Source organism: Tupaia chinensis, unplaced genomic scaffold (genome assembly GCF_000334495.1).
Source record: "Tupaia chinensis unplaced genomic scaffold, TupChi_1.0 Scaffold000335_1, whole genome shotgun sequence".
NCBI lineage: Eukaryota > Metazoa > Chordata > Mammalia > Scandentia > Tupaiidae > Tupaia > Tupaia belangeri.
The window spans coordinates 6401346-6410143 of NW_006159829.1; the positions used below are offsets into that span (position 1 = coordinate 6401346).

Sequence of the window (8798 nt, forward strand, 5' to 3'; positions counted from 1 at the left end):
TGTTATCTTCATACTGTGCATGAAATATTAAGAAACTTGAGATTCGAAATGAAGAGAAGAAAAATAGGTTTCCTTTTGTCCCAGAAGAAATATTTTAGTGGAGGTGAGTTAGATATGAACAAATAAAATGAATCAGTTGATGGTTAAGTTCTACGGAGAAAACAAAGAAGGATAAAGCAATAGAAGGTAGTGGGGAATAATTTCCAGAACATGCTTAGGGAAAACTCTCTGATCAAAAAAAGACATTTGAATTGAAATGGGAATGAAAGAGAAGTCATCTCTACTCACTGAGAAGCCCGACAGAAGATGCATTTTCACCCAAAAGTGAGCAGCTGGTGCAGACGTTCAAGGAAGGAAGAAGCTTAGCTAAATGCAAAGATCTCACAGCAAATTTGTCTTGGACATCCATGTAGAAGCTGAATTTTGTTTCCAAAATTCTGTTCTGGAAGGACATTATTGCTTCTTAATTTCCCAGGAGAGGTTTCTCTTTTTATTCTTTAGAGGAAGAGTTTGGCACATTAGAAAGAGCACTGGCTCTGCTGGCAGACATAATTAGGTTTAAACAGCAAGTTCATCTCGCCTTATTCCCATGAACTCAGGGAAGGTATTTAGAACTCTTTCAACCTCAGCTGCCTCACCTTTGTATAGGATAAGAAGGTCTAGTTTAGGTATTTGAAGTTAGAATTAAATTAGATAAATATTTATTAACACTTCATAAATTTCTCGAGACATAATATGCACTTAATAAATATCATTGTTTTTCTTTCCTCATAAAAGAGTACTAAGGGTACTGCAAACAGGAGTATTATCGGATGGTATGAATTTTATAACTCTCTTGCTCCCATTTAAGGGAATTTTTTTATTAGTAAAATGACCTTTGAGTAGATATTTGAACATGGTAATATTTATAAACTCTAATAAATGCATTTGTTAAAATTAAGATATAATCTAGACATGCAGAAAATCTGCTAATATATTCTTTTTCACTAGGCCTTGAAGATCAATAATGTCAACAAATAGAGAAGAAACAATGTCAAGATTAGTCCAAGGTAAATTGATCAAATAAGCTTCTACTTCATTTGTTTAAAGAAACAAAAGTTAGACATGTCATTTTTTGAGTGGTGAGTATGCGCCTCAAGATTTTATGTTATACCTCTAATTCTTAAAACAGCCCTGGACATCACATGTTTTTATTGGGATTCAAGCTACTACAAACACAGAACCCAGCATTAACTCAAGAAAAAGATGACTTGTTCATCCCAGCTGTGAAGTGTGTGGTTGGGACGAGAGCTGGGCATGGCGACTTTGAAAACTCAAATGAAGTTTTGACTTCAGCTTTAGCTTTGCTTTCCCTTGCAGTGTTCCTGCCCTACATCTGTCCATGTTGGCTTGATCATTTGACAAGCTCTTTCTAGGAGGAAAATATCATCATTGGAGCCCCAGGATCCTTATGACTCCTGATCCAATGTTAAAGAAATTTCTCTTTCCCAGTATCCATAGACCAATTGCAAGAAGGGCATTCACTGGCTTTCCTTGAGCTTGTGACTGTTCTTTCTTTTTTCATATAATTATTATTATTTTCTATACATTAAATCACTATACAACATTTAGCTTGTATAGAGAATTTATTTTCTTTAACACTTTAGCATAATCATGGTGATAAGGCTAAATGCCCATTTGAAAGCGGTGGTGAAGATGATGTTTAAAGGAGGGAAGGGAACAGAATCATGATTGACAGCCCTACCCAGAGCAAATGAGGGTGGCAGGAGCATTGTCAAAGGAAGGATGAGAAATGGATATTATACAGAAATACACAGTTAATTAGTTGATAAAGCAAAGATTCAAAATGGTGATTGGTTCCAAAGCCTGAGATTTTTCCAGCATGCCACCTGCTTCTCCAATCCTCCATGAATGAGTGCAGCGATGAATACCTTCCAGTGAATGCCACAGCAAGAACTAGATGATTGTATTGCAATTGCAAAGCCCAAGTTCTAAAGAACTTTCATATATTGTATCTCTTCTTTAATTTGACCTATTTTAGCATATGTATTTTAGGTTATTTTTACACATAGTTTCTTTGTGCTCTTTAACATTTTTCAAATGTAGTTCACTAAACAATTGAACTTATATATATATATAAAAAGATAGTTAATTAAAAGGAACCAAGTCCATGCACAGCTGAACTCAACAAATCTTGGATTTTTGAGCAGTCATTAATTTCCAGTCAAATCCACAGGGTCATACAGACTGTCAGAAAAAAGTGAAGGAGTTAGTGCAACACCTTCCAAGTTGTACTTCTCAGAACCTCAGGCCTCCAGCTTTCCTCAAGGACCCAGATAACAGCCAAAAGGAGGTGCAGAACTGGCAGGACTCAGGTACGCTCCCCCACACACTCCTCCCAGCTTCACCAGCACCATCGGAAGCTAGTTCATTACTGTTTTAATAAGCATCATCACTCGGGGCATGATAGCAGAGCATGGCTGTGTTGCACAGGTGGTAGGGTGCTTGGTTTGGAAAATTCCGTTTCCTCAATCTTAGACCTCCCCTTCAAAGGTATCAGATTTTTCAACATTCCTACAAGTAAGCTCAAGTACTTCAGAAGCTTATCATTCAGAGAGGCATAGACCAAGCAACAAGAGAAAGCTTATGAAAGAGAAAGTTTATATCAAAACAGAAAGCAAGATATCCTGGAAATACATAAGAAAAAATCCTGCCATTGGGAGTTTTGAATAGATGGATTAATTTTGAGTGTTTTGAGGAGTGGGTCTAGGGGATAAAAGTTTGCATACTATTCACAGAGCATTCCAGAGGAAACAGGGCTAGGATAGCTGATGGATCCTGTCCTGGCAGTAGTCAACAGTGTGACCAGATGTCCTTAGCTGAGAGTGACATATTGCCTCCAGAACTATTTTTCCACATTACATAATCTCTCAATTTCATAAAATATGCCTGCCTTCCAGTACTCATAGCACAAAAATTTACTTATTACTACTGCTATTATTACTAATATTAATATGTTTTTAAACTATACTATGTTGAGTGCTTTACGTGCATTGTCTAAATATCCCTCATAATAATCCAGGGATAGGTACTATTATTAACCTTAATCCTGACCTGAAATGAGAAAACTGAACACTAAAGAATTTAAATGAACTAACGAATACTGAAACAATATTTAAATGAAGGCATGTTTGAGTCCAGGACCCAAAACTTTAATGTACGATCAATCCTGCTTCTCATAGAAAAATATTAATAAGCATATCAATACCTATTTATGTAGGCAGCTAGCCAGCATCAGTTAGCCTCTCACTCTATCCTCCCCCTCAAAAAAAGAGAAAAGCAATGACAGAGGAGAGCTTATATACAGTACTGTCAACTAAGCAGGATATTATGGGTCCTGACAACTTCTGTGACACTTTTTCTAAAGAGAGATTATTGCTATAGGGCACATGTGATCACTAGAGAGAGACAGAGAGACAGAAAACAAGAAATCATCCCCCCAGCTATGCCACAATCCCTTCTCTCCATTCTCCTCTCAGGATTTTGGGCATGCACACACACACACCCAGCATGAGTTTTAGCTGCCAGGTCCAGCTTAACTGCAGTCAACTATGTGGGGTTCAGCCAGTGGGCTAGGCTTTTCTCAGATCCACAGTGCCTCTTCTCTCCAGGCAGCTTTGACTTATATTGCCCCACCACGCCTCCCAGCCTGGCCAAGAACAGGTCCCTGAAACTTGAGAAGGGCGGGCATTGGCAGGCAAGGGTTCACACCCTCACAGGTGGGGCATGCAGAGAGGAGACCTACTGAAAAAGAAAGGCACCAGCAAGGAGAGCAGGGCTGGGTCCACATGACTGAGAGACTTCCAGGACAAGGTTCCCTTGGTTCCAGGTGCAATGAGGCTGACTCGGGTCTGTGAGGCTAGGATACAGGTCTGTTCCTAGAAGGGCACCTGGTATTTACAGCGACTCTGTGGGGAGATGGTACTAGTGATGGCAGCTTGGTACCTCACAGGGCCTTGGCATTTGGGGGTGGGCAAGCCTTAGGGATACGAGGAGGTCTTTTTTCCCAGATGTCAAGGCTCTCCTGCAAACCTTAGTGCCTTGGGGAAGTTTTGTCGCGGTTGGCCTTCAGGGCCTACACACCACTGAAGGGTGTAGTGGCACCTTTTTTTGTTGCTGTAGGGAACATGCACTCACCAGAGAGACAACAGGAAGAGAGAAATCACCCTTTGAGGGGTGGCCATGTCGCAGCCCCTTCTCCATTCTCCTCTCAGGATTTTGGGCAAGTACACATTCAGTGTGAGTTTTAAGCCACTGGGTCTGGGACTCAAACCACAAGTCAACTGTGTGGGAGTCCAGCAGCATAACCATTACACCATCTGCTGGCCCCAAACTTCTGTGACTTTAAATCATCTTGTGCCGTCATACTTGTGCAACAAATGCCAGAAACTCAACAATATCTGTGGTTGTCTTGTTCATATGCACCTCTATTATAGCAATCTTCTCTTCTATAGAGACTCTTTTGCCCAAGCAATATGACTTGCTTTAAATATTTACCCTTGGCCTTGAGAACCTGGTCTGCTGAGTTGCCCCTGGCGTACTCTGAAATCCAACGTGCACTGGCTGCACCTAGCGCTCCTTTGGGCAAAGCGAGAACAACCACTTCCAATGTGCATATGCATTCAGTGGATCAGTGGATGAGGCACCACAAGGGTGGAGTCATCGTGTCTGGACTAGGGTTAGTCTCACTGAATCTTGAACTGCAACATGGCTCATAGAATATGTTTTATTCATCATGCAACAGATATTTGTTGTGTTTATCTTATGCCTGGATACTGTTTAAGGAACTGGAGATTCAGAATGAAGAAAAGAAAATTAGGTTTCCTTTTATCACAAAGGAAATATTTTAGTGGAGATGAAATAGAGATTAACAAACAAGTTCATAGAGTGGCATTGTCTAGGTTATTTAACCTATCCTCAGTTTCCTCACCCGCAAAATCAATACTGCCTTCCAGCTATGTCACAGTGTAGGAGTGAAACCTGACCAGGTACGGCCAGAACAGCTTTGGCCTCAGTCCTTTTTTATAAACAATCATCTCACTTCTGTTCGTCTGGCAGCAGAACAAGTGAGGTCAGTATTTAGAAAATTAGAGGAGATTTTCATGATTAAAATGGATATAATGACGGCAACCTCAACAAAACAAAAAGCCAGTTTGCTAATTTCAAACAGAATGTTTTTGATGAAAAGCAGAAGATGGAGAATGTTTCCCTAACATTGCTTTGTGGGGCACATTCAGGAACTAGCAGTTTCAAGGAACTGTTCTTGAGCCTATACCATTAAAAACACTAGATCCATCTTTCAGTTTTCGGCTTTCAGCTGGAAGGAGACTTCAGTGAGACTTTTTATTTATTTATTTTATTTTATTTTATTTTATTTTATTTTATTTTTTGGAGAGGTTTTAACTATAGGGCACTTGTGCTTGTGAGAGAGACAGAGAGATAGAAAGCGAGAAATCACCCCCTAGGGGGGATGGCCACACTGCAATCCTTTCTCCTCCATTCTCCTCTCAGGATCTTGGGCACACACACGCGCTTGGCGTGAATTTAAGCCACTGGGTCTGGGACTTGAACCGTGGTCAACTATGCGGAAGTCCAGTGACATAGCCATTATGCCAACTCCTGGTCCCTGGTGCAACTTTCTTTAGTCATTCCAAATCTGGGTTCATCCGACACCAGCCACCTCCGTCGTGCAGCCCAAGTTTGACCCCAGCGGGATCAAAGTCATGTACCTGAGGTGCACCATTGGTGACGTCAGTGCAACATCTGTCCTGGCCCCCAAGATCCGCCCCTGGGTCTGTCCCCAAAACAGGTAGGTGATGACATCGCCAAGGCAACCAGTGACCAGGAGGTCCTGCGGATGACTGTGAAACTGACCATTCAGAATAGACAGGCCCAGAGCGAAGTGGCACCTTCTGCCTCTGTGCTCATCATCAGAGCCCTCAAGGAACCACCGAGAAAGGGAAAGAAGCAGAAGAACATTAAACATAGTGGAAACGTCACTTTTGACAAGATTGTCAGCATAGCCCGACAGATGAGGCACCGGTCTTTGGCCATAGAACTCTCTGGAACCATTAAAGAGATCCTGGGGACAGCCCCCTCTGTAGGCAGCAATATCAATGGCCGCCACCCTCATGACATCATTGGTGACATCAACAGTGGCACAGTGGGATGCCCAGTTAGGTAAGAAGCACACAGGAAAACATCTCAATCAAAGATCATGTGACAACTGGAAAAATAAATACTAAATCCAAATGATTATTAATTGATTTTGAAATTGGATTTTTATGTAGGATCAAACTTAGGACAAGAACAGATATGCTTCTTCAGATACATTTGTGTGACTTAACAGACCATCAAGCTTCGGGGCTCTCTGCCACACATGATTTATCCATAAAATAGATGCAATGTGCTTACGTAATACATTCGAAATCCTTTTTTTATTTTTACTTATAGTACTTATTTAATTATTTATTTACTTATTTCTTTTGTAATTTTTTATTTCCTTTTATTTCGATTTCTTTTATATATTCAGCCACATGTTACTTAGCTTACAAAATGAGTATCCCAGCAAGGTGTACATTTCTCCCCAGTCCAGTTGACAATACAATAAAGTTATCTTCAACAGGTAATCCATTCTTTGTCCCATAAATGCCTTTAAGTGTGTGAGTAAAAAAAAATGCTCTGTAGAGTGTTTTAGGGAACATAAGGGTGAGTTGATTGCCTGAGGACAAGGATTGTTCTTATCACTTGTGTATCTACAATGCCTGTCAGATACTACATGGTCAATAAATACGCTTTGTCTATATGGACTAGAAATGGTCCCAATTGGACCCTTGTAACTTATATAAGAAAGGTGTGAAAATAATGGTGCCACCACTTAGAACAAAGGACTGCTCTGAATTCATTACCAATGAAGAGAGCCGAAATAACTCCAGAAGTGCGAGGGATCAGGATGAAGAGGGAAATTCTGTGAACTATCTTTACCACTTACAGAACTCTTACCTGCATAACCTTGGGCCAGTCATTCCACTCAACTTGAACCGTGGTCAACTATGCGGAAGTCCAGTGACATAGCCATTATGCCAACTCCTGGTCCCTGGTGCAACTTTCTTTAGTCATTCCAAATCTGGGTTCATCCGACACCAGCCACCTCCGTCGTGCAGCCCAAGTTTGACCCCAGCGGGATCAAAGTCATGTACCTGAGGTGCACCATTGGTGACGTCAGTGCAACATCTGTCCTGGCCCCCAAGATCCGCCCCTGGGTCTGTCCCCAAAACAGGTAGGTGATGACATCGCCAAGGCAACCAGTGACCAGGAGGTCCTGCGGATGACTGTGAAACTGACCATTCAGAATAGACAGGCCCAGAGCGAAGTGGCACCTTCTGCCTCTGTGCTCATCATCAGAGCCCTCAAGGAACCACCGAGAAAGGGAAAGAAGCAGAAGAACATTAAACATAGTGGAAACGTCACTTTTGACAAGATTGTCAGCATAGCCCGACAGATGAGGCACCGGTCTTTGGCCATAGAACTCTCTGGAACCATTAAAGAGATCCTGGGGACAGCCCCCTCTGTAGGCAGCAATATCAATGGCCGCCACCCTCATGACATCATTGGTGACATCAACAGTGGCACAGTGGGATGCCCAGTTAGGTAAGAAGCACACAGGAAAACATCTCAATCAAAGATCATGTGACAACTGGAAAAATAAATACTAAATCCAAATGATTATTAATTGATTTTGAAATTGGATTTTTATGTAGGATCAAACTTAGGACAAGAACAGATATGCTTCTTCAGATACATTTGTGTGACTTAACAGACCATCAAGCTTCGGGGCTCTCTGCCGCACATGATTTATCCATAAAATAGATGCAATGTGCTTACGTAATACATTCGAAATCCTTTTTTTATTTTTACTTATAGTACTTATTTAATTATTTATTTACTTATTTCTTTTGTAATTTTTTATTTCCTTTTATTTCGATTTCTTTTATATATTCAGCCACATGTTACTTAGCTTACAAAATGAGTATCCCAGCAAGGTGTACATTTCTCCCCAGTCCAGTTGACAATACAATAAAGTTATCTTCAACAGGTAATCCATTCTTTGTCCCATAAATGCCTTTAAGTGTGTGAGTAAAAAAAAATGCTCTGTAGAGTGTTTTAGGGAACATAAGGGTGAGTTGATTGCCTGAGGACAAGGATTGTTCTTATCACTTGTGTATCTACAATGCCTGTCAGATACTACATGGTCAATAAATACGCTTTGTCTATATGGACTAGAAATGGTCCCAATTGGACCCTTGTAACTTATATAAGAAAGGTGTGAAAATAATGGTGCCACCACTTAGAACAAAGGACTGCTCTGAATTCATTACCAATGAAGAGAGCCGAAATAACTCCAGAAGTGCGAGGGATCAGGATGAAGAGGGAAATTCTGTGAACTATCTTTACCACTTACAGAACTCTTACCTGCATAACCTTGGGCCAGTCATTCCACTCAGATCTGTATTTGTTGAGCAACCACAATGCATCAGGTTCCACAGATTTCAAGGTACTGCAACAAGCTTCTGCCTCAGAGGAGCATTGATGCCCCTTCTGTAAAGTGAGGACAGTGCTTATACTGAAATCCCTGGCTCTTTGTAAGGTTTTAGTGAATTAGCATCTGCAAAAGCACTTTTTTTAACTAAAAACTGGTTTTCAAGTGTGCATTGTTGTTAAGCCTTCTGCTCTGGGAG

The 8798-nt window shown here is 40.9% G+C and overlaps 2 pseudogenes; both read left to right on the forward strand.

The window, feature by feature from the left end:
• The first annotated feature begins 5768 nt into the window (after positions 1-5768).
• On the forward strand, positions 5769-6459 carry LOC102470160 (60S ribosomal protein L12 pseudogene; annotated as a pseudogene).
• Positions 6460-7238: 779 nt separating this feature from the next.
• Positions 7239-7929, forward strand: LOC102470587 (60S ribosomal protein L12 pseudogene; annotated as a pseudogene).
• The last annotated feature ends 869 nt before the right edge of the window (positions 7930-8798 follow it).